Source organism: Giraffa tippelskirchi, chromosome 10, assembly GCF_054371585.1.
Source record: "Giraffa tippelskirchi isolate mGirTip1 chromosome 10, T2T-mGirTip1v1.2.pri, whole genome shotgun sequence".
Taxonomy (NCBI): Eukaryota; Metazoa; Chordata; class Mammalia; order Artiodactyla; family Giraffidae; genus Giraffa; species Giraffa tippelskirchi.
The window spans coordinates 25847111-25865957 of record NC_137284.1 but is presented as its reverse complement, the minus strand read 5'-3'; the positions used below and the strand labels follow the sequence as shown (position 1 = coordinate 25865957).

At 39.1% G+C, this 18847-nt stretch overlaps 1 long non-coding RNA gene across 1 annotated transcript in view; it reads left to right on the top strand.

Moving 5' to 3' along the window:
- LOC145523466 (uncharacterized) overlaps positions 1 to 18847 on the top strand; it is a 35315-nt gene that overhangs the window by 11725 nt on the left and 4743 nt on the right. The window lies entirely within an intron of this gene.

Here is an 18847-nt window from a genome sequence, read left to right as displayed (position 1 = left end):
TAGATTCTTTACTGTTTGAGCCACAATTTACACTTTATTGAAGATCTTGAAAAATAGTGATGGAGTCCAGGTAGGTGAACCTATGAGGGTGAAAATATAAGAGGGAAACACCTGGAAACGGCATTTGTGCTGTGACCAGAGCCATCTCCACTCTGATCACCCTGTTCTGCACGGTCAGGAGATAAACACAGGCATTGCTTGTATTTGTACCATGACCTTTCAAATGTAATTTTATCCTAAAGGTAAGATCCATGGATGTAACAAAACAGCAATAAGCTGAAATTGCATTTAAATTATATTCATTCAGGGAAATTATGAAAGTTAAGAATTAAAAAGCTTACCTTGTTGGTACAGCAACTAAAGACCTTCAGATGCACTGGGTCATATTCTTAAAGATGGGAACAGGGGTTCACTCCTGACTGGTTTGGGACAATGCTCACCAGGGCTAGAGGGGAGTCTGAAACACTTTAGGTGAAAGTCGTTCAGTCATGTCCAACTCTTTGCGACCCCATGAACTGTGTAAGAAAGATCCCATGGAATTCTCCAGGCAAGAATTCTGGAGTGGGTAGCCGTTCCCTTCTCCAGGAGATCTTCCCAACCCAGAGATCAAACCCAGGTCTCCTGCATTGCAGGCGGATTCTTTACCAGGTGAGCCACAAGGGGAGCCCAAGAATACAGGAGTAAGTAGCCGATCCCTTCTCCAGGGGATCTTCCTGACCCGGGGTGGGGGAACCCGTATCTCCTACATTGCAGGCAGATTCTTTACCAGCTGATCCAGCATGTGTTTTTCTATATACACATACATTTGATCAATTTTAGTTTATTAATTAGACAGTAACAGAGTAACAACTAAAAATATAACTAATAATAAAATAGAACAATTATAACAATATACTGTTGTACAAACTCTCCATCTTAACTAACCACTTATCACAGGTTGTAACCATAACTTTGCAGTTTGAGATATGACAGCACACTAGCATGCATTTTATTTCCTTCCATGATCTCACAAATAGATTTGTTCCATCCTCAGCATACATCCATTTTTCTTTTCCTTACTAAGTCAAGAACTTTCACCTTTGCACTTAAAGGAAGCACTTCTCTTTGGTATATCTGAACTGCCAGCATCACTGCTCTTGTTCTTTGATACCATTATGAAGTGAACAAGGGTTACCTAAACACAAGCATGTATATTTAACTTATATGCAGAGTACATCATGAGAAATGCTGGACAGGATGAAGCACAAACTGGAATCAAGATTGCCTGGAGAAAGATCAATAACCTCAGATATGCAGATGACACCACCCTTATGGCAGAAAGTGAAGAAGAACTAAAGAGTTTCTCGATGAAAGCGAAAGAAGAGAGTAAAAGTGTTGGCTTAAAACTCAACATTCAGAAAACTAAGATCATGGCATCTGGTCCCATCACTTCATGGCAAATAGATGGGAAACAGTGGAAACAATGACACACTTTATTTTGGGGGGCTCCAAAATCACTGCAGATGGTGACTGCAGCCATGAAATGAAAAGACACTTGCTCCTTGGAGGAAAAATTATGACCAACCTAGACAGCATATTAAAAAGCAGAGACATTACTTTGCCAACAAAGGTCCATCTAGTCAAAGCTATGGTTTTTCCAGTAGTCATGTATGGATGTGATAGCTAGACTATAAAGAAAGCTGAGAGCTGAAGAATTGATGCTTTTGAACTGTGGTGTTGGAGAAGACTCTTTAGAGTCCCTTGGACTGCAAGGAGATTCAACCAGCCCATCCTAAAGGAAATCAGTCCTGAATATTCATTGGAAGGACTGATGTTGAAGCTGAAACTCCAATACTCTGGCCACCTGATGCGAAGAACTTAGTCATTTGAAAAGACCCTGATGCTGGGAAAGATTGAAGCAGGAAGAGAAGGGGACGACAGAGGATAAGATAGCTGGATGGCATCACCAACTCATGGAAATGAGTTTGAGTAAACTCCAGGAGTTGGTGATGGACAGGGAGGCCTGGCGTGCTGCGATCCAAGGGGTCTCAAATACACATGACTGAGCAACTGAACTGAACTGAAACACAAGTGCTGAGATCCTCTGGCAGGCGATTGATAACTGAGATGGCTACTCAGTGGCCAATGAGGGGAAGTGTTGGAAAAAAGAATGCTGCAAGTCCAGGGCAGGATGGAGTCAGATCTCCTGAAATTTCATCTCACTACTTAGAATAATCTGCAGTTTAGAATTTGTGAGTTGTTTACTCCTAGACTTTACCATTTTTCATATTCACAGCAAGGTTGACCATGAGTGAAACCCATATATATGTATATATATACACATATATATATACACACATAGATTGATCCAATTTCTTATAATAAATATCTTTATATGGTGTGGTGGTTCAGTCATCAGTCACTAAGTCATGTCCAACTCTTGTGAACCTATGGACTGTCATCTGCCAAGCTCCTCTGTCCATGAGATTTCCCAGGCAAGAATACTGGAGCAGGTTGCCATTTCTTTCTCCCGGGGATCTTCCCAACCCAGGGTTTTGAACCCATGTCTCTTGCATTGGCAGATGAGTTCTTTACCACTGAGCCCCCAGGAAAGCCATACAATAGCTTACATTTATACATATGCTGCTGCTAAGTCGCTTCAGTCGTGTCTGACTCTGTGCGACCCCATAGACGGCAGCCCACCAGGCTCCGTCGTCCCCGGGATTCTCCAGGAAAGAATACTGGAGTGGGTTGCCATTTCCTTCTCCAGTGCATGAAAGGGAAAAGTGAAAGTGAAGTTGGTCAGTCGTGTTCGACTCTTAGCGACCCCATGGACTGTAGCCTACCAGGCTCCTCCATCCATGGGATTTTCCAGGCAAGAGTACTGGAGTGGGGTGCCATTGCTTTCTCCTACATTTATACATATACACAGAAGGAAATGGCAACCCACTCCTGTATTCTTGCCTGGAGAATCCCATGGACAGAGGAGCCTGGTGGGCTACAGTCCATAGAGTCACAAAGAGTTGGGCACAACTGAGCAACTAACACATATACATATACATGGGGTTTCCCAGCTGGCTCAGTGGTAATGCTGTCTAACTCTCTCATCCTCTGCTGCCCTCTTCTCCTTTGTCTTCACTCTTTCCCAGCATCAGAGTCTTTTCTAATGAGTTGCCTCTTCACATCAGGTGCCAAAGTATTGGAGATTCAGCTTCAGCATCAGTCCTTCCAGTGAATATTCAAGGTTGACTTCCTTTAGGATTGACTGGTTTGATCTCCTTGCTGTCCGAGGGACTCTCAAGAGCCTTCTCCAGCACCACAGGTGGAAAGCATCAGTTCTTCAGTGCTCAGCCTTCTTTCAGAGCTCAGCCAGCTCTCACATCCATACATGACTACTGGAAAAACCATAGCTTTTTTTACTTTACGCTTATTAGTATCTGAATGCCTAATCTGTTTACTTACTAAAGTCTACTCTCTGTGAAGTGAAAGCACTTAGTTGTCATACAATAAACACTGAATAAATAAATGAGCTAATGGATTAATTCTTATACTCTTGTTGCCTGAAAAGATCACATGAAAACTCTGGGATAATTCTAAATATTTTTTGTCTATAATGAGTTTTTAAATGATTTCTTCTATTATGGGAGGGAATTAAAAAGATGAAAACTCCAAAATAAAGAAAGTGACTCAGTTGGGAAAGAATCGGCCTGCAATACGGGAGCCCCAGGTTCTATCCCTGGGTCAGAAAAGTCTCCTGAAGGAGGAAATGGCAGCCCACTTCAGTATTATTGCCTGGGAAATCCCATGGACAGAGGAGCCTAGTGGGCTACAGTCCATGGGGTTGCAAGAGTCAGACATGACTTAGTGACTAAACCAACACAGGGGTGGAACTGTGGTGAGGGGTTCAGAGAGATGGGGAAGAGGATGACAGAGGCTAAAGCTATTGGGAGATATTTCTCCATGGGCTGCTCTTATTTTTCCACTGTTTGCAAGCAAAGGTATTGGCTGCCCTAGTTCCACATTTTCTTTTCAAGAATGTTGTATAACAGATCCCCTTGGAAGATAGAGGCAATGTCTCCATTCAGGGCACCAGACAGGTTTGATAACTGTCCAGGATACCAAGGGTGATGTCTTCTTCCTGGGCAAAGGTCACAGAAAATCTAGACTCTAAGTCACAATAGTTAGATTAAAAATCTGGTTCTGTCACTCGTTAGCTAGATATTTTACCACCTTTGAGTTTCAGGTTTCTGATTTTATAAAATCATTTTAACAAAATATACCTGAGAAACATTTCTGAGGAATAAACAAGATGACATAATGACTTGTACCATGAAGAGGCACACCTTAGGTGCTCATCTACTGTTTTTCTTTACTTCCCCGTCTTTCTTCTCTGCATTCCATCCTGCATTCCTCAAACTGTCTTTGAAAAATCAAGCTGTCTTGAAAGAGCTCAACCCAACTCCAGTTGTAAAGAAACTGGTATTCATGGAACTCATAAGAATATAATTAGCCTAAAAATTTCTGAACACAAAAACAAATAATCATAAGCACAAAATAGAGATTATAGAAGCCAAAACAATTGTAATCAAACTCCTCTATCACAAGGTTTGTCCCCCAATACCTTCTTTGCCTTATCAACTATACACAGAACACTCACTCAGTGGGCTTACTGAAAGAGAAGAAGGAATGTGTCAGGGTGAAATGGGTTCAGTGTAAATAGAAAATCCAACAAACCATAGCTTTAAAAAGGAAAGGATTTATTTGGCTCATACAAAGGGAAGCCCAAGGCCAGTTAGTTTCAATGTAATGATGGCATCAAAGATCTTTTTAATCTGCTATCCTTAACATGAAAGCTTTCAGCCTCAAGCTTGTCTCTTCTCTCTAACATCAGATGAACTATATGAACCATGCTCATTCAATTCTCATAATTTGATTTCTTCCTTTACATTTCTTTCAGGTTTCCTTAACGGCACTCATGGACCAAATATCTCATGTTCAGTCCCAGAACACTCACCTGCTTATCATTATCATAAATGCTGCCACAGTCTTGGGCCGATTTTTCCCTATCAGAAGGGTCTCCGTATCTCATGGGTGACATTCCCCATACTTATGGGGCAAAAATCAGGCACACAGCTCTTTCCTGTTCCTTTGCCCTTCTTGGTAGAAAGTATATTACATTATTGTTGCTCTGCTGACTCTTATGCTTATTATGTTGAAATTCAATAAATTTTTGCCAACTCCTTTTCTTTCTCATAGAATATGAAGAATAGTTTCCTCTGTTCAAGAATAACAGATACTTAATGAAAGGAATGACAAGCAATCTCATCCCCCTTGGGCACAGACTTCATGTGGGAACATGTCAGCCCCAGATTTGGGCCCACTGGAGAGAACAGAGTAAGAGGAAAAACACAGTATTTTCCTCAGCCTCAGAATTAGGCAACTGCTTGCAAGTCAAAAGATACAATTCTTTTTTTCAGAAAACAAGAATGTTCTGCCTATGCACTCAGGGTAGTTGTATCAGCTTCAGAGGGAATCAGGAATCTGTCTCTCTGTGCCGCCATCATAGCTCATTTCTCTGGTTTCATAGTTACAAGATGGCTGCAGAATCTTTTGGCCACCATTTAGGGGGATTGAGTAGGAGCTTTCTTCCCAGAAATTCCCAGCAGATTCCCTCCTATATCTCTTTGGTAAGAACACTTTCATATGGTTACCACTAGTTACAAGATAATCTGGGGAATAGAATATTTAGTAGAAAATTTGTCTTCTGAAAGAGAGGGTGGATGTTGGGTTGTTAACTAGCAATGTCTGCCATGGTGATAAACTGGGAAGTGGAGACTACGCTAGCTTTATAAACTATTAGCTATTATCACATATCGATTTCCATTTTTTTTTTTTTTTTTGCCAAATCCAGTTAATAGACTTCAAGTACCACTTACGTTTTAAAACTGAGAAGGAAATCCCATATTTCTTCCATTACTCTCTGATCAGTTCCTTCATACCCCAAACTCCTCCATTCCTCACCACTGGGTGCCTTGCCATCATATCCAAGTCTTCAGCTAAAATACATTGAAATCCATAGTAGTCAAAGAGTTAAAACCAGAGTTCCTAGAAAATTCACCTGTAGGTGATTAGCTAAAGTAATCTGCACAAGTAAGATATTTCACTGCCTGCCACATAATGTTTCTCCAGTCCCAGCCCCTGTTAAAATAAAATATCTTTAGTGGAAGCCAACTCATTACCCCATGAAATTACTACAGCACATGTGCTTGAAAATGCAAGACAGATATTCTTAACTTGGCATTCCACAGTGAACCACAGAAATGTTCTCCAAGAAATGATTTCATTTTGCTGGTTTTATATTTAAAGTCACATTTTTGGCAGGCAATCCCAAAGACAAAATTTTGAGAGCAAATTGGTCTATGGAATAGAACTCAGGCTTTTGGTTGTTCTCGTTTATTTGAATAGCTTACCTGACCTGGGTACCTGATACAATGTTCTTGGACCCTGGTACCCTGCTTTCTAGCTGTAGATCTTTTCTTCCTAGCTTTCCTCTGATCCTCCATATTCAGTATAGTTGATTAGTTTAACACACATATGTGGGGTTATAAAATGGCCTGGATCTGAATTGCTACTCTGGCACTTAATAGTAGTATGACTTTGGACAAATTACATAGCCTCATTTTGCCTCAGTTTTACTCATAAGTATCACAATAACATCTACCTCATAGAGCTGATAGGAGGACTGAATGAGTTAATATATTAAACTTCTTAGAATAGCGCCTTGCACGTAGTATTAAAGTATGTGTGTGCTCAGTAGCTCAGCCATGTCCGACTCAGTGTGACCCCATGGACTGTAGCCTGCCAGGATCCTCTCTCCATGGAATTTTCCAGGCAAGGATACTGGAGTGGGTTGCCATTTCCTTCTCCAGGGGATCTTCCCAATCCAGGAATCAAACTCTTATGTCCTGTGTCTCATGCATTGCAGGCAGATTCTTTACTGCTGAACCACAGGGGAGAAGCCTAGTAGTAGCTCTTATTATTATCATCCTGCTGGACAACAGGACATGACCCAACTTAGCCAACAAAATGACCCCCAAAGTAAGCCTTTCAAAACCAAAATAAAAGTATTTCATAGAATATGTGTGAAGGGGACAGATATTGGTAGAATGAGGCTGAGTGATCATGGAAAGTTGCCTGGAATTCAAATTTACTACCTTTCCTCTGGATGGTTGCCTGCTAAGTCACTTCAGTCATGTCCGACTCTTTACGGCCCCATGGACTGTAGCCCACCAGGTTCCTCTGTTCATGAGATTCTCCAAGCAAGAATACTGTCGTGGACTCCATGTCCTCCTTTAGGGGATCTTCCTGACCCAGGGATTGAACCCATGTCTCTTACATCTTCTGCATTGGCAGGCTGGTTCTTTACCACTAGAGCCACCTGGGATGCTTAGCGATTATAAAATTTTAGAGAATAGAAGAACCTCAGAATTTATCTCATACAGTTCTTTAATTTTACAAAGGAAAAACAGATACAGGAGTTAATCTAAGTTTACTTCTGTAATTAGTGAAGAGCTGGAATTATAAGCCAAGTGTCCCATGCTCTGATGCTGTAACCTTTTTTTTACTACATCAAGTCAAGAAAATATCTTCATTCCCTTTCAGGTGACAGTGGGAAGAAGAGAAGAGTAACCTGACATAGGTTACGAATCCCAGAGATATCCGCTTACTGAGAGGCGGATTCCAACTCCCCAATATGACCACAACATCTTGAAATCTTAGAAGTCTTTGGGCTTGGATCTCTGTTGCTGTTTATTCAGCTGATTCTCCATTCTTTCTGTGAAATGTGAAACTTTTGAGAAAAAAAAGTAGTGTTTAGGCAGCTTGAAATCTTCAATGTAGGCCAAAAAATGTCAGGGTTAGGTTTTCCCTTTTGCAGACCAAACTGACAGTCTTATCTTGTTCCTGTTCCCATCTTTGCTCCAGGTGTACAAATAATGTCCAGCTCCATAATATCCATTTGTAAAGTATTTTTATTTCCCAAATTGTATCATCTCACTTAAGCTTCCCAGCAATGCTTCAGTCTCAGCATCCCCGCTGTTGACTGATGAGGAAATAAAGGCCTAAAAGGAATTCGGTGACTCTCTTCCAAGATCATATAATGAGCAAAGGGGAAGCCTGATTGAAAAACAACTGAACAACAACAACGGAGCAGATTTTCTGAGTCATTCCCTCTTTCAATTATTTTTACCAAATATTAATGTGTGCTTCCCAGCTGTACCAAGTGAAAAAGCCATTCAAAGCTCTAGCTTTTGAAAATTTTTTACTTTAAGGTTTTTGTTTTAGAATAATTTTATGTAATTTTTAAATGTTATAGTCTATTTATAGCTGTTACAAAATCTTGGCTATATTCTGTGTGTTGTACAATACATCCTTGAGTCTGTCTTACACCCAGTAGTTGATACCTCTTACTCTTTCACCCCAATATTGTCCCTCTCCCTCTCTCCATTGGTAAAGCAGTTTGTTCTCTATATCTGTGAGTCTGCTTCATTTCTGTTATGTTCACCAGTTTGTTATATCTTGTATATTTCACGTATAAGGGCTATCTTTCAGAATTTTTCTTCCTTTATCTGACTTATTTCACTTAATATAATGTCCTCCAAGTGTATCTATCTTGCTATAGATGGTAAAATTCTGTTCTTTTTTAAGGCTGAGTAGTAGTCCATTGTGTGAGTGAGTGTGTGTGTGTGTGTGTGTGTGTGTACCACATCTTTATCCATTCATCTGTTAATGGATAAGGTCCCTGTTTTAGGAAGCTTATCTTATACCCAGTTCATTTAAGTTCCTTTCTAACACATAGTAAAACTGTTATTCATTGCCACCAAAGAGCTTGCAAACTAGTCAAAAAAACAAAATATACTAAGTATGAAGAAATAGGAATATACATAATATAAATTAATATAAAACAACTTGTAACTAGGCTAAGTTGAATAAACTTGTAACCAAACCATCAGAATGGTAGAAATAACTGAAAAAGACTCCTTAGAGAAGGTCAACATCACTATTTCCCTTCCAGCCTCTCTGCCCTGGTCACCACACAAACTAGCCCTGCCACACCAGACCACTTTTATATCTTAATACTGCTGCTGCTGCTGCTAAGTCACTTCAGTCATGTCCAACTTTTTGCGACCCTATGGACTATAACCCCCCAGGCTCCTCTGTCCATGGGAGTCTCCAAGCAAGAATACTGGAGTGGGTTGCCATTTCCTCTTCCAGGGGATCTCCCCCACATGGGGATCAAACCCACGTCTGCATTGCAGGCAGTCTTTACCACTGCGCCACTGAGGAGCCCCTTCTTAGTACACCCCATGCAATTTTATCCTGCCAGGCTACTATTCCTGTTCCTTATACTGCTTCCCCACAATTTCTTTATAAATAATTGATTTACTTCTCATTTTATTCATTCTTCAAGGGCTATTTCAAAAGTTCTCAAGACTGATAAAAATTGCTACTCTTTAGAAACTTTCTTCTAGTAATTAGAGCCTTCTGATCATGTAAGAGAAAATAGGGAATAAAACAAAAATCTCAGTTTATAATAACTCAGAGAAATTTTCATTCCCATGAAGTAAAGAGATTTTATAAGAGAGAATGATACAATGCTTTAGGTTCAGTCACTAATTCATCAAAATTTTATAGGATCACCAATTATTCTCTTTTTCTGAGTAAAGATAAATCATTCAATAATACAAGAGCCATCCTCTTGTGAAACTTTAATTACGGGGGAAAGATAGACAATAAGTATTATGATATTTATATCTATTTATGTTCAGTTGGTTCAGCCGTGTCCAACTCTTTGTGGCCCCATGTACTGTAGCCAGCCAAGTTTCTCTGTCAATGAAATTTTCTAAGCAAGAATACTAGAGCAGTTTACCATTTCCTACTCCAGGGGATCTTCCTGACCCAGGGATTAAATCCACATATCCTGCATCTCCTGCATTGGCACGTGGATTCTTTACCACTGTGCCAATGAGAAGTCATATATATGTATGCTATAGGAAGGACTGATGTTGAAGCTGAAACTCCAATACTTTGGCCACCTCATGCGAAGAGTTGACTCATTGGAAAAGACCCTAATGCTGGGTAGGATTGGGGGCTGGAGGAGAAGGGGACGACAGAGGATGAGATGGTTGGATGGCATCACCGACTCGATGGACATGGGTTTGGGTAGACTCCGGGAGTTGGTGATGGACACAGAGGCCTGGTGTGCTGCAATTCATGGGGTCGCAAAGAGTCGGACACAACTGAACGACTGAACTGAACCGAACTGATGCTATATATGTATATATACAACAACAAAAATGATGGGGCACTGGGGAATATGCAGCCTTGTTAGTGTTATAAATGCCCATAAATAGGGATATAGGCAGAGAAGCTGTGGTTTTAAAGAATAAATTAAAAACCAATGAAAAAGGAAAAGAGAAAATCAATATCCAAAAGTCCAAATTTCTGAGGATACAAACAATTCTGTAAGGTAATTTTAAAATACTTAGACCTGAGTGGAGAAGGAGATAGAGCTTATCTTCATAGTCTGTTGAATAAGCATAATGTTGACTCTAAATCCTTAGCATACTATAAAAATTGTTGTTCCCTACCTTATATCATCATTGTAACACTTACTTGTACTTATTCCTTTTCACACCTAATATTTCAAACCTATCTTCCCTAAGATTGTGAGTTCCTGGTGGAGTAAAACAACTTCTAAATCTCTTTTGTATTCCCTCATCACCTGACACCTCTATCAATATAAAGGAGCTCAGTACATTTTTGATAATTCAATGGTTCCTTAATGCAGAACTGATAGAAATGCTGAGATTTCATTTTTAAGTAATTATATCATATAGAATGCATACTATGTGAGCTCATTCCAGTAACCTGTGACAAAATTTTACATAAAGGAAGGATTTTCTTCTGGTTTTTAAATAACTGAAATTTACTACTTATCTTAGAAGTTTGACTGCTGAGTTTCCGAACCAATCTTCATTCATTACATTAGAGCAACTGCTATAAATTGCAAACATTTGTTTAAAAAAAAATACCCTCTTTCACATTATTTTTCAAATATTAGCTTCTTTAAAAAATCAGTTCCTGGTACCCAAAATTTGATTTTACAGTCCTTCCTGTTTGTTCCCTGAGCAACCTGGTTTAGATGACTCAGTTTAAATGGCTCAATCTTATTCTGATAAATAGATGATAAATGTTAGGTTAAATAGCAAAAGAATTGGTGATGTCCAACACTCTCCCTAACTGCAAGCTCTTACCAGGAAGTTAATCAATAAAATAATGTTTGCTATATATCTTTAATACAATAAAGAGATATGTATGTTGTAGACATTTGTAAAGTAGCATACATTATGCTGAGAGCATTTGTACATATTATTTCATTTCATTTCCTCGTCAAGACCATTCCCTCCAAATCCAGTGATCCTTTCTAATTCTTCATGACGTCCATTTCAAGCTCAAGACAATGAAAACTGAAACCCAAAATGATGTTTGTGAAGGGTTCTGGAAATAAATATATTTTAAACTACTAACTTATGTTGGTATACTCTACTCATTGAATCTAAGAATTCCTTGAGAACAAGGGTGGGGAGGTGGGCAATTTATTTAGGGTAATCTTTTTGGCCTCCTACCTTCATGGTCAGAACATGCTGTGTACCCAATAAAAGACAAGTTTGAATTTAAGGCAGGAGGATCATTCCTTTAGGAAGATTTTCAACAGCAAAGCTACATATATAAGAAAAGGTACTTTATTTTCCACCTAAGTAAAAACTTTTCTTGCTCTAGTATTTCTCTCTTTCAACTCTTTGCTTAACCAAGATTTATCAAAAATATAGCCCATTAATTAAAACCAAGTTCTCTTGCAGACTCTAATATTTTACTTTCTCTTTTTTCTTCATCAATAGCTTTAAAGTCAGCTGTATTTTTATATTCAAAGTGGAATATATTACCATGTTTATCTTACTATTTGTTGGACATTTTAACAAGCAAACTTGATTCATTATCAAGCTTTTAACAGAATGTTCTTGCAGCTGCTGGGTGATCTTCGGATAATCAGGACTAGCTCGCACAATTAATTTCTGAAGCTTTATACCTGTCAAAGAGAAATAGCAAATGACTTAATGTCTGGAAGAATGTCAGTGTCCAGACTATCATTATCTGCCAGTAAGCAACCTTAGTCTCTCTTTTGTTCCAAATGAGGTAAAAATAAAAGACTCTGGATCTGTTTCTACATGTTCCCCTTTTCAGTGATAAAAATTACTAAATTATTGAAGTCTCAGTTGGCTCTATAATGGATATATTTTAAATTGTGTATTCACTTTTATTTAAAATATCATTGTACCCTTACAAATTTAAAAGGACTTTTAAAAGTCCTTGGAATTGCAGGTTTAGATTTTTTGTCATTATTGAGTTTTTTGATATGGAATGAAAAGATTTTTATCTGTTTTAAGCAAATGAAGATATAAAAGCTGTTGCCATTTTCCCTGATTCATTATGTAGTTGCCATTATACAATGAGAAACAAATTCGTCATCAAACATCTCTATTTAAACATCAACAGTCAGTTCACAAGCAAACAGAAATGAATTCATGAGTCATATGGAACTGCAGGTTTGGATCTCATGTTGAATCCATCTCCAGAATTCCTTCTGAAATTTGTGAAATCATTCTGGGAAAATCATTTGTGATCTAAACAAAGAAAATAGTATGTTGTTGTTAGTTTGATTTTTCTCTTGGAAGGATATCCTTAGCTTCCTGAGGAGTATAAAAGCAGCTAAAGTCCAGTAGTCATGTATAGATGTGAGAGTTGAACTGAGAAGAAAGCTGAGCACTGAAGAATTGATGCTTTTGAACTATGGTGTTGGAGAAGAGTCTTGAGAGTTCCTTGGACTGCAAGGAGATCCAACCAGTCCATCCTAAAGGAGATCAGTCCTGGGTGTTCACTGGAAGGACTGATGTTGAAGCTGAAACTCCAATACTTTGGCTACCTCATGAGAAGAGCTGACTTATTTGAAAACACCCTGATGCTGTGAAGGATTGAGGGCAGAAGAAGAAGGAGATGACAGAGGATGAGATGGCTAGATGGCATCACCAACTTGATGGACATGGGTATGGGTGGACTCCGGGAGTTGGTGATGGACAGGGAGGCCTGGCGTGCTGCGATTCATGGGGTTGCAGAGAGTCGGACACGACTGAGCAACTGAACTGAACTGAACTGAACTGAAAGTAATATCAACTCAGTTTGAGTTCTTTACCCCTAAAGCCAGCCCAAAGGCCAGGACGGCACTGTTGAATTATTCTCTTACAAGGAGTTCTCTAATTAAAGTGGCCATTTGTGTATTTCCTTCAAATTTTTAAGTTTTATTTTTTAAATAAAACTTCCTAGAATTGTTTTCATTGTTGCTGTCAGATTTTATATCTGGCAAGCTATATTCTCTGTCTCCTTAAAACATCTCTGTCTCACTACAGTAAGCTACTTGGCTACCTTTCAGTCGCTCAAGGTGGACGCACACATGTCCCACGAGAGTCTGAATAGGTATCAACAGACAAGGAAATCAAGGCTGTATCACCCCCTCCACCACAGAATCATGAATTTAAGGGCCTTTGAAAGTGTGAATAACTCAGTCATGTCTGCTTTTTTTTTGCGATGCCAAGGGCTGTAGCCTGTCAGCTCATGGAATTCTCCAGGCAAGAATACTGGAGTGGGTTGCTATGCCCTTCTCCAGGGGATCTTCCTGACCCAGGGATCGAAACTGAGTCTCCTGCGTAGCAGGCAGATTCTTTATCATCTGACCCACCAGATAAGCCCTGAAGGGCCTTTAAGGACCACCTAGCCCAAGTTTTTTTTTTTTTTTTGGCTCTTGATAGGGATTTTTTTTTTTTTCATTTATTTTAGTTGGGGCTAATTAGTTTACAATATTGTAATAGTTTTTGCCATACATTGACATGAATCAGCCATGGGTTTACATGTGTTCCCCTTCCTGGACCCCCCACCCACCTCCCTCCCCATCCCATCCCTCTGGGTCATCCCATTGCCCCGGCCCTGAGCCCTTGTCTCATGCATCGAACAAGGAATGGTGTTCTGTTTCACATATGATAATATACATGTTTCAATGCTATTCTCCCAGAACGTCCCACCCTCACCTTCTCCCTCAGAGTCCATAAAATTGTTCTATGCATCTGTGTCTCTTATTCTGTCTCTCATATAGGGTTATCGTTACCATCTTTCAAATTCCATATATATGCATTAGTATACTGTATTGTTGTTTTTCTTTCTGGCTTACTTCACTCTGTATAATGGGCTCCAGTTTCATCCATCTCAGTCGAACCGATTCAAATGTATTTTTTTTTAATGGCTGAGTAATATTCCATTATGTATATGTACCACAGCTTCCTTATCCATTCATCTGCTGATGGACATCTAGGTTGCTTCCATGTCCTGGCTATTGTAAACAGTGCTGCGATGAACATTGGGGTACACACGTCTCTTTCAATTCTGGTTTCCTTGGTGTTTATTGTACAGATGGAAAACTCTGAGGACCAGGTTGATTCAAGCACTTCTGCAAGATCACAGAGTCAATTAGACAGAAGCCATGTTTTCTAAGCCCCGAGATCTGTTGTTTCTAAATCGGTTTGCCCTCAGACCTTCTCCTTGCCATTCTCCTGTTCTCCTGTGAAGGGCTGGCCTCTCCCAGGTTCCATTATTATCTGACTTCCACGAGTTTAAGCCACTAGGAGGCAGAATGGCGGGAGGGAGAAAGGGAGAAGCAAAGAGGGTCTTCACAATATCCATGAATGGCAAAACCATAATAATTTATCTTCCATCCATAAACATGATGATGAAAATCAAGATCTTATTTTTACATCAGGGGTGCAAAACTTCATGTAATAGTTCATCTAAATGAGTAAAGCAGGCTCAGGAGGCACCACAGAGAGTACTCAGCCCACCTAAGGGAGACAGGCAATTGCACAGCTCTAACTACTGTTATGTGAAAAAGCAGCCTTATGCTGCCAACAAGTCTGTGTGTCTTTTTTCTTAACTCAAATAAGATATCCAAAACTGTAAGTGAAATTTTCTTATATCTGAATGATAGAGAACATTTCATTATTTCTTGTTCATACCCTGTAGGCCAAACACAACCTAGCTGTGGGAGGAACATGGCAAACAGTTTGTAGTCCTCATCTTAAGCACAGCAGCTCACCTGAGAAGGAATTGTGCATTTCAAGTTTTCACAGGGACTTCCCTGGCAGTCCAGTGGTTAAGACTTTGCCTTCCAACACAGGGCAGGATGTGGGTTCAATCCCTGGTCAGGGAGCTAAGATTCCCACATGCTTTGTGGCCAAAAAATCAGAACACAAACAGCAAGAGTATTGTAACAAATTCAATAAAGATTTTAAAAATGGTCCACATCAAAATAAAATAAAAAGATAAAATCTTCACAATGAAGTGCAAGGTTAAAACAACTCTGGGTATTTCCCTTCTTCCCCTGCCCTCCTCTTTGAATGCTTGTTTTTTCCTATCATCATTGTATCTTGCTAAATCATCTCAGCACAGGTCCTTAAATAATTCTGCTTGACCAGGTATGTTTAATCACAGACCAAGAATGAACCTGCAGAGCCTGTGGGAGTTAAAGGGGCAGCATTTGATAAAGAACATGAAACCAAGTGGCTAAAGAGTAAACAAATCCTGCTGTAACTACACAGCATACCTTTGGTTATTATCTACAAATAAACCTGGTAATGAGGTTTGGGGTTCCTCTTGGTTGCATGTTGATGATAAATTCTCCCAGGAACTGACTCCAACCCATTAAGCAAGCTTGCTCCTGCCACCGTGGCTGTTAATTTGACAGGACAGTGTCACATTAAGTAGAACAAACATGTTTTCGCCCAGTCGGCCATCCAGAACCGACATGGCTGTTACTCTAACAACTGGATACTGATTGGAATCACTCACCCCTCCCGACCCTCCATCAGGAGGAGGAGACGAAGCTCAGACTGATTGAGGAGTTGCTTCTTGGGCACATATGGGTAACATGGTAAGGACAGCCACACATTTTAAGCCCTTTAGTTCCCTGTCATGTTCATCCTTCAGACATTGTCTGTTTCTCATTTTCATCAGTGGGGCAATAGATTCTGAATAAATCACTGTGTTTATTAATTTTATGGGTCTACACATCCATCTTGGAGTGCTGTTGTTTTTAGCATTTACAGCTTTATAAATGTAAAACAGCAGAAGGCACAAAAAAGGATTATATATATATATATACATATATATAAAATCTTTATATATATATTTAAAAAACCCTAAAAGAGACTCAGAAATGTAAAATTCCTTGAATTTTATAAAGGAGGAAGGAGGAGGGGCTCTTTTTAATCTGTGTAACTTGGAGACATCTCAGTTTTCAAATGACCAACGAATTTGCCAGATACACTACTTTCTCTTATTGAAGTATAGTTGATTTACAATATTGTGCTAATTTCAGGTGTACAGCATGGTGATTTGGGTTGGTTTCTTTTTTTTTTTTTTTCAGATTACATCCCATTACAACTTATTACAAGATATTGGGTAAAATTCACAATGCTATCTAGTAAATCCTTGTTGCTTATCTATTTTATGTAGTTTATGGGATTAACTTTATCATATATGCTCTTAAAGTCTTCCATAAATCAGGCTCACAGAAGCCAAATCTGATATTTAACTCATTTCTAACTTTTGGTTATATTAAACCTACTTATTACTATGTGTACCTAAGATTTAGCAGAGTTGTCTTTTCATCCAGTAATTGATTTGTCATAGATGAAATTTAACCTGTGCAATCACTAGGCTCTCATTTAATTGTGCCTTTACGTCAACCTGAGCTTATTTTGTGCCCTGCTCTGGAATCTGCTGGTTGAAAGGAACTTAAAGGACATTTATTCAAATTGTTCACCAGAGTCTCTTGTCTGCTCTGGAACATTCCTAAGTGGGAATCTGATATTTTCTTGAACACTTCCAGCAATGGAAAACTCATTATATAAGTTACTACCATAGAGAATTCTATTAAAAAGTTATTCTTTCATTTTTTAAAAAAAATTTTAATTTATTTTTCTGGAGTATAATTGCTTTACAATGTTGTGTTAGTTTTCTCTGTACAGAAAAATGAGCAAAATGAATCAGTGATACATATACATATATCCCCTCCCATTTGGATTTCCTTCCCATTTAGGACACCCCAGAGCATTAAGTAGAGTTCCCTGTGAGATACAGCATGCTCCCATTATTTATCTATTTTATGTGTGTGTGTGCTCGGTCCTTTCAGTCATGTCCAACTCTTCGCAACCCTATGGACTGTAGCCTGCCACACTCCCCTTGTCTACGGAATTCTCCAGACAAGAAGACTGGAGTGAGTTGCCGTGCCCTCCTGCAGAGGATCTTCCTGACCCAAGAATCAAACCCGTGCCTCCTGTCCTACTGCACTGCAGGCAGATTCTTTACCCACTGAGTCCCCTGGGAAGCTGCATTTTATACATAGTATCAGTAGTATAATAGCCAGGACAGAGAAGCCTGGCATGCTGCAGTCCATGGGGTTGCAAAAAGTTGGATACGACTGAGCAACTGACAATCAACAACAAAATCAATAATATATAGGTGTCAATCCCAAACTCCCAATTCCTCCCACCTCAGCTTTTCCCCCTTAATATTCTTTTACCTGAAAAAATATGCTGCCACAAAGCTTCCACTCCTTGGTTTTAGATCCTCTGGTCATATGGCATAGGTCAAATTCCTCTTTTGTATGAAATTCATTACAATTTTTGAAAATAGATATGGCGTTCTTCTTCTGGCTTCTCTAAACTAAACATGCATGTTCTTTTAGCTGTTTCTCCTAAATGAAGGGCCAGCAAATTGTGGTCTGAGGGCTCTGTCTAGTCTATCACTTTTTTATATAAGAAATTGTCTTAGAACATGTTCATTCATTTACATATTGCCTGTAGTGTCATTCACGTTACCATGGCATAACTGAGTAGTTGTGATAGAGACCTCAAGACCCCAAAAAACTGAAAATATTTAATTATCTGATCTTTTATGTATATAAAAAATTTTGCTGACCCCTGTCCTAGACCATGACATGTCCTGTCCCCTCATCATCTTTATTTTCTCCCAAATGCCTTCCAAAGGTATTTGAGACCTTCCAAATCCTGAGAAGCTTGTGTCACTTTTTCTGGATACACTTTCTATTAAAGCCAATAAAAATCCACTGCCTTACAAATATTATCCATATAAAGCACAAAAAATCCTCAGTTAAACCAGTGAGATTATCTCTATTTGCAGTAGAAAAATAGGTTTTTATAGTTTTTCTTCAAATCTATTCCTTTTTTAATGTATCATTGAGTCTTTAAAATATATTTTTGAGTACCTAGTTTTGCATAGCATTATTCTAGACATTGTATGAGTTGATAAATAAGCCAGAGCCATTCCTCACAAGAGCTCATGTGATGCTGTATAGAGGAAACATTTATAAAATAACTTACTTTGCTTCCTTTTCTCCCTTCATTAGATAGCTGCGGCACTATGACAGGTTCTACTTTGTTCTACTATCTCTCCTTAGTGCCAATAGCAGCACCTGGCACATAGTAGATGCTCAGAAAATATTGATTTGAAGAGGGAATTAATTAGAAGAGGAAGACAAAATAGCAACATCTATCAAATTATGTGTTAAAGACTATGAAAAATAGGAACTCTTGGGTAGAGATAGATCAACAAGGTCTGGACACAGAGCTGGAGGGTAAACTAGTCATGTACTCTAACTTCTCTAAAAGTAGAAACCCTGTTTGTA